Source organism: Patagioenas fasciata, chromosome 3 (assembly GCF_037038585.1).
Source record: "Patagioenas fasciata isolate bPatFas1 chromosome 3, bPatFas1.hap1, whole genome shotgun sequence".
Taxonomy (NCBI): Eukaryota; Metazoa; Chordata; class Aves; order Columbiformes; family Columbidae; genus Patagioenas; species Patagioenas fasciata.
Window position 1 is genome coordinate 113,860,032 of NC_092522.1, and position 7,588 is coordinate 113,867,619.

General features: G+C 38.1%; 1 long non-coding RNA gene across 1 annotated transcript; it reads left to right on the plus strand.

The window, feature by feature from the left end:
- Window positions 1–499: 499 nt before the first annotated feature.
- On the plus strand, window positions 500–2,262 carry LOC139827776 (uncharacterized). The gene is made up of 3 exons (XR_011738713.1): window positions 500–583; window positions 1,375–1,487; window positions 1,753–2,262. It is a non-coding gene; the product is annotated as an uncharacterized lncRNA (long non-coding RNA).
- The last annotated feature ends 5,326 nt before the right edge of the window (window positions 2,263–7,588 follow it).

Genomic DNA, 7,588 nt, shown 5'->3' on the forward strand with positions numbered 1-7,588 from the left:
CAAATTTGAATGTTATTCAAGATGCAGCATGGTATGAAACTGTTAAGAAGATATCTCCAGAAAGTCTGCAGACCGTAGTGACTGATGGTAAACTGTGTTAAAGAAAAATAAAATGCATATCCAATAACTGTATTTTTAGTGGAAAAAAAAACAACAAACCCATAGTTTTTGTGAAAACTAAGGTTACTTCTGGATCAAACACTTGATTCAATCACATCAAAGAACAGTCTTTGCTGTGACAACAGCTTTTGGGAGGACATAAAATTTCAAACAAATATCACATTTGTGCTGTGAGCTGGTTTTTAGCTAATTTGATCAGTCGCATCTTCCCTTCCAGACTGATCCATCTTGTTAGATAGGATCACAAAATTATGTAACAATACAGCTGGAAAATAAAGATGAACAGACTGTGGCTGTTTCTTATTTAATAGAAGATACGGTTATCTTGGCAGGGGTTCTGTATTTACCCTTTATGTGTGATTACATATAATATCTTTGCAGATACTAACAACATTGTAGTCCAGAGGCATTCCCCGCTGCAGTGGGCAGAACCAGCTGTCATATCAGATACAAAACTGTACAGGTAGGTGCAGCTTCACCTGGAGCACTGTATGCAGTTCTGGGCACCACAGTATAGAAAGGATTTAAAGCTACTGGAGAGTGCCCAGAAGAGGGCTACAAAGTTGGTGAAGGGTTTGCAGAGGAAGCCGTGTGAGGAGCGGCTAAAGTCATTTGGTTTGTTCAAACTGGAGGAGAATGAGGGGAGACCTCATTGTGGCTACAACTTCCTCAGAAGGGGAGGAGGAGAGGCAGGCACTGATCTCTTCTCTTTAGTGACCAATGACAGAACCTGAGGGAATGTCAGGAAGATGTGCCAGGGGAGGTTTAGGTTGGACATTAGGAAAAGGTTCTTCACCCAGAGGGTTCTGGACACTGGAACAGGCTCCCCAGGGAGGTGTCACGGCCCCAAGCCTGACAGTGTTCAAGAAGAGACTGGACAACACCCTCAGACACACGGTGTGAACTGTGGGGTTGTCCTGTGCAGGGACAGGAGTTGGACTCAATGATCATAGTGTGTCCCTTCCAATTCAGGACATTCTATGATTCTATGGTAATATAGTTCTTGGGATGGATCTGTACTTCATTCAGTGCTGCAGCTGTAGCCAGTGTAGGCATATCTGAACTAGTTCTACCCTGGTGAGCACTGATAATAATTGCAGTAGAAGTGAAGAAATGCAAGTTTTAAGATAGCTTAGAAACCTGAGTTGGTACTCAGAGTCCCCTGTAACATATGCTGTTGAATGCTTTTTGTTATTTTCAATTAGGCTGATTAGGGTATATCTACCACAGTAACCATGTTCTTCTTTATCTAAGGCATGAGTATCCCTTTCAAAGATTAATATTTCTGGGTATGTGGGAGAAGACAAGTTGTCAGAAATGTTACCTTGAAACACTGGATCCCAGTACATCAAAGTTACTAGTCTAAGGTAAGTGGCAGTTTTCAAACTGTCATCACAACATATTTGTTATTAACAGCTGCGAAGCACTTGCTAAAACAAACTCTGTAACTCTGTAAATACTCCCCAGACTGTTTCCTGGAAGCTGACTTAACATTTTCTCTAATATCCAGTTGTAGAACCCTGCAGGATGTTTGCTGAGCAGTAGCAAAAATCGAAAGTACATTCATGGTCTGCATAATAAATCTGCCTATTCGCTGCAGAATAATAATAATATTCTGTTTGTGCATCTCAGTGTTTTCTAGAAAAGGAAGCAATGAACTGAAAACCTGGTAATCAACGAGGAGCTGAAGCTTGCAGTTCTGCATTCATCTGCTGCCAGTGGCACAGTGATTATGATTACAGTGGGATATCTCCGCTGCAGTAACAACTACAGCCTATAGTCAAGACTGGGATGTCTCACAATTACATGTTAAATAAACAGATATAGACTTTTTTTTTCCTGAAAAAAGTATAAATTTCTCAGTTGGTAAATATATTAGCATACCTAATTGACCACAGCTACATTTGAATTGGTTTAGTCAGCTTCAATAAAGATGGATGTTAAAACCATAGTTAGGTTGTGACCCACTGTTATAATAAAAATTGTCTCCAGTCCTCTTGCTCCTTGGCATTGCTTTCTCCTCTGCTTATGAACCACATTGCTGGTGGACAGCTTTGTGGATAGCTTCCCTACCTGTTCAGGAATCCCTGTCCCTGACTGTGACTGTGCAGCAAACCTGCAGACTCCATCTTCAGTCAAGTATTTTTGACAATGCAGATCTGACGTGACTTTGAGCAAAGCCAGGCATTTTGTCTATACAATGAGGTGGGAAACCTACTTTCTAAAGTCCTCAGGTGTTTAAAATGCATCAACTCTATTAGCCAAAGAGAGACAAATACTGTTTCTGAAATCCTAAATGAACTGGAGACTATTGAAAGTTGCCATTGATTCCCACACAGCTAAGAGCACACTCTGTGACTACCATTCCTGTGTTCAACGATAATGATGTACTTTGCTCTGTAAGGTAAAACACAATTCTTGGAAATGTGCAGACTTTGTCATTTTTTCATTGACTTCAGTGGCTATTGGTTTTTAATAGTGAGGACTGGATAAATACCCTGGGGAGAGAAATTCAGAAAAATAAACAGCAATAGTGGTTTGAGTTTGAATACAGAATACCAGAATTTCAAATGAAGAGTAAAAGGTTTAGAAAGAAGACAAGGACAGCATTATAAGTACAGTAGGGCAGAAAAAAAATAAAAAAGAAAAAATTAATTGCCTGATGGGGGAGATCAAAGATATAAAACCAGACAAGATGGTTCTTAGTACAAAAGACCATTGTCAAAGGAAAAACAAGTACCATCATTAATGGCATCAAATTAAGGAACACGAAAATAAAAACTATAGAGTTCCAAATCTTCTATTCTATTATTCATAGCTAATTTGCAAAATGCATATTTTGTAGTTTCTTATCACTCACAAACACTCATTTGTACATTTTGAAAACAATAAATGATATCTGAGGAGTAATTATTCTAGTCTAGCCAAGTCTCGGTGACAGAATGACAAAAATACAATACATGAAAGACCATAAAGCTGAATGATTATTCCAGGAAAATATGATGCATGTATCATACACAAATGTTTGCACTAGATGATTTTTACAGCCACTTGCACAACATGTAGTAATCATTTGAAGTATCTGCACTTCATTTGCAAGTCTATTTGAAATGAAATTGAAGTGGCTTCATTTTCATCTTTGATGCCATGTCTATGTACTTTTTTAAAAGTCAGATTTTTAATGAAAGTTCATTTGTTTATTTGAGCTTCACTTGACATTGAATTTTCCAGCTCCTGTATTATTATTATTGTTTAGTACATGTTTTATTAATGTGCTAAATATTGTACAGTTATAAAACATTATGCAAACATGAAAATTATTAGTACAAAAGCTTCTTTCTTTCAGATGTTTCAAGGAAAACTGTTGATTTGTTTGGTAGGTTGGTTGGTGGTTTTTTTTGACAACTGTCTAATTTAAACCTCATCTACTGCAAAGTGTGAATCAGTATCACCATCATCAGTGTTATGTAAATCTGTGCAAGAATTCTGCTACACTGAAAGATATGTAAAAATGCATATGACATCCTCTTTTAATACAGAAAGACGTATATATGTATTATACACACTAATCTATTCAGTGAAGTGCAGTGATGTTGATTCCCCAGTAAGCCTCATTTTGCTTTTCACCTTTAAAGCACTGTTCCTCTCCTGCTTATCGCATTGTCATTTATATCTTCACAAAGTAAGCACAAGAAGAAAAGCCTCACAACTAAATTAAAGTCATTGGCCTTTTTGCACATGTGTAAATTAAGTCTGAAGCAGTGAGTGCTGCCATCAAAATGTATGTAATAGAAATTCATTATGGAATAACTCTACCAATATATCAAGTAGATGTGCAATAACAGGAAATGAACATTTCTCAGTGCCTGCTGTTCAGTTATATGCAGAAGAAGGAGTAAGGTAATCTAGGCTTAGGGAGACCTTGGCACAAGGTTTGAATGCACAGCTGAAAGAAGTGAGGGACCGAAACTGCAGCCTGCAGTCATTTGCACTGTGCAACCAGGCTCACTCTGCAGGTGAGCTCAGCTTTCCAAGTACAGCAGGACCAACACAAACCGTTTTAGTGTTGTGCCAGTGACTTTACTGAGCCAGAACAGGACTCAGGACCCTACCGTGCGAGGTGCAAGCTCAGAGCAAAAGAACCACTGTCACTGCAGAGCTGGCAACTGGGATCTCGGGGGAATGTAGGAAAGCATCACTGTGACAAAATGCAGCAATAACAACATGATGTAGAACATGAAAAGTGGCAGTCACTGCACACCACACAAACAATTTTTAATGAGGCTGAGAATAAAAAGGAGTTTTCAGGAAGTATCTGAAGCAGCAACAATGGTGACATGGAAGGCAGCAGCTCTCCTTTGGACTTTGCTACCTCACTTCAATTTATACTGCAAATCTCTGTAGGCAGCCATATTTCCATAGTGGGGGCGAGTCACCATTCCCAGAAGCAATGGGCTGCAGTTATTGACCATTTCAGAAAATGTAGATGTGCTATCTATCCTGTGTACCTATTGCAACCACTGTGCTTTCAAAGGAACAGCCAGTCCCCAAGGTAGGAGGACAACTGCTGCACAGCGTGGAATAAAGGCAGACATAAAATAATTAATTTGAAATAATGTTGTTGCTTATGGTAACCTTGAAATACAACCTATGTCTCAATAGCAGAGAGTTCGGTAACATCTTTGGTGCAGGAAAGGTCTTGATATGTGTTTTTATAGGTTTGATTACAATAGGTTCAGAATCTTGACAGAGACTTTGCACGTCAGTAAAAAAGCAATAATTTATATTTGGAATCTAACCACAAAAACACTACAAAGCTTTTCCTTGACTGATGCATAAATCAGATCTTGACTCCTGAACTACAGAAACAATGCATTGCAAGCTGAAAATGGACTGACAGATTTATACAAGAAGTTCCTACTATTATGTAAGCTTTGATGTTAGTGTCAGGTATTACACAGCTACTAAAACACACCCCTTCACCTCTCCTCCTCTCAAAATCCTGGAATAATCCTCTTGCTTTTTTCCAACAGCCAAAGGTCAGAACACTTTTTTGTACAGATCTTCGGCTGCCTGAGGGTGTTCGAAGCTGTGTTGTGTTATAAGTTAGGACTGCATCAGTAAGTTTTACGTGAATTCACACAAATGGATGTTCTCATTCTCTCAAGGGCAATGCTTTACATGCTGCAAATCAGAAAATGCTCCCTGGAGCAAGACTGTGCTCTTGCATTCTTCACTCAGGTAGAGTTTTCACTCTAAAACTCTCTCATTTACAACTTACATATTTTACAAAGTGTTGAAACAAACACCGGAGAGGAAGTCTGTGTGCAGAAAACAGCCCACCAATATAACATATAATCTTCTATGTTATGATTTGGCCAAGAAATGTCAATGTAAAGATAAGGATACTGCTTCTGACTAATGAAATCACTGAATCAGAACTCAATGAAAGGTGAAAGGGCACATTGGTGAAGCTTCAGCATCTAATATCTGTTTTTCCTGTGACTTCTTAAGCATCCTTGGCCATGCTCAGAGACATAGTCTTCAGCTTGCTGAACCTTGTTTATTATGAATTATCTCATTTTTGTCACACAGAATTGTTTGTGTTGAAATAAATATTATTCAGGCCTGTGGCTGAAAATTTGCCTCACAGTTGAGTAATAAGACCAATCAAAATACTCTAACGTGGACTTAAGCCAGTTCTTTTTGAGCAAAACAGTATAGCTAATGATTCTGCACACGTGTGGATCTACCAACCCTGTCCATTCTGCTCATTAACACCAGTGTTAGAGATATGAAATTCACTGCTTTATCATCTTGGTAGCAGATCTTTTTGGATTAGTTTGTGATGGTCTGGGCTGGATAGCTGGAAATCTCATATGACCTGGACTGTGTATGTGCACATCATGACTAAGGCACTGTATTCAGTGAGTCTAATGTATCCTGGACATGTTAGACTCATTATATTTAATGTTGTCTTCATTTGCACATGTAGAATGACATATTGTTTCCTGGTTGCATCAAATGAAATGATCATTTGCCCAGGTAAAGTAGGTCTAAGATGTGGGGTGCACCTGAGATGCCATTGGGTGTCTACAACAAATTTTGAACTATAAAAATATGGTTTTTAATCTGCATGAATGATGACGGTGGTATGATAGTGATGAAATACTAATCGGTCATGAGTTAGTGTTGTAGAACTAATATGAGGGATATGTTTGCTCTTCAAGTTCATTCCAGGTAGTGATCAGAAGAGTGAAGTTAATACAAACCAAACTACTTAAGCACTTGTGATTAATTTCACCTAACTTTGCCTGTTTTACAATTAAACACCTAATCTAAGCTCTATGGTCAGTTGAGAAGTCTGATACCACTGAAGAAAAGTGTACTCTTTCATAATGGAAGGGTATTATGCAGGTAAAATGAAGAACAGTTTGGGATTTCTATTTCTGTCCACTGCGTAGAGGAAAAGGTTAAACAACTCCCTAGATTAGATACATACGTTTTCAGATACTAATTATGACTGAGATGAATTTATTGTAAGTGGAAAATAGTTCTGGTTAGCAGTTTCAGAATTTCATACTTTCCACAATTATGTATTCTGCACAGCATGAATATGAACTATAGACTAATAAAATCCTTTCCAGAATGGAACTTCCTGCCCACAGTGCTTTGACATGAATCAATTCTGTTGAAGTATAAAAGGAATATTTTTTGCTTTGAAAATTTGCTCTAACACTTCATTGGGATTTTGCAACTGAACTATGACAATTTTCATTCTGTGATACAATCGATGGGTCTTATGTGAAAAGTGATAGTACTTGAGTTAATAAGGATTTTTCTCATTAGTATTTCGTGTAAATGAATGTTTAATTGGCTTTACTGGCGTTGAAATTTGATGACTCTAAGGTAGAAAAAAAAGGAACCCATTTTTCCAAAGTGTTGAAAAAATTAGAGCCATTTATGTTGATTTTTTTTTACAGGTTACTTATAGTTAAACTTTATGAGAACCATGAGTAAATATAAATACATGTATATACAGTGCTTTTTGAATTAAACCATATGAAGGCTAAATCACATCTGGCATTGATAGTCTTTTTTTGCTACGGGGATTTCGAAGGTTTGGTAAACTGTAAACTGTAATGTTCACCAGGGGCCACATCAGCCTCATGGTTGCCTTCAAAGGGCCAAATGAAACTACTCCTACATTTATCCAGTCCTAAAATTTCATTTGGCCCTTTGAAGGCAACTGCAAGGCTGATGTGGCCCCTGGTGAAAATGAGTTTGACACCCCGGCAGTAATGGATCATTGTATATTGCACAGTATTGCATATAGTTCACATACATTGCAATATCTCCATCTCTTCTGTGTGTTACAGCATATCTCGAAGGGCAAGGATGGCTGATAGTGCATTAATATGCCAAAATATGCAGATGAGCTCTGAGAAAGGTATCCAGCTGCCTGAAG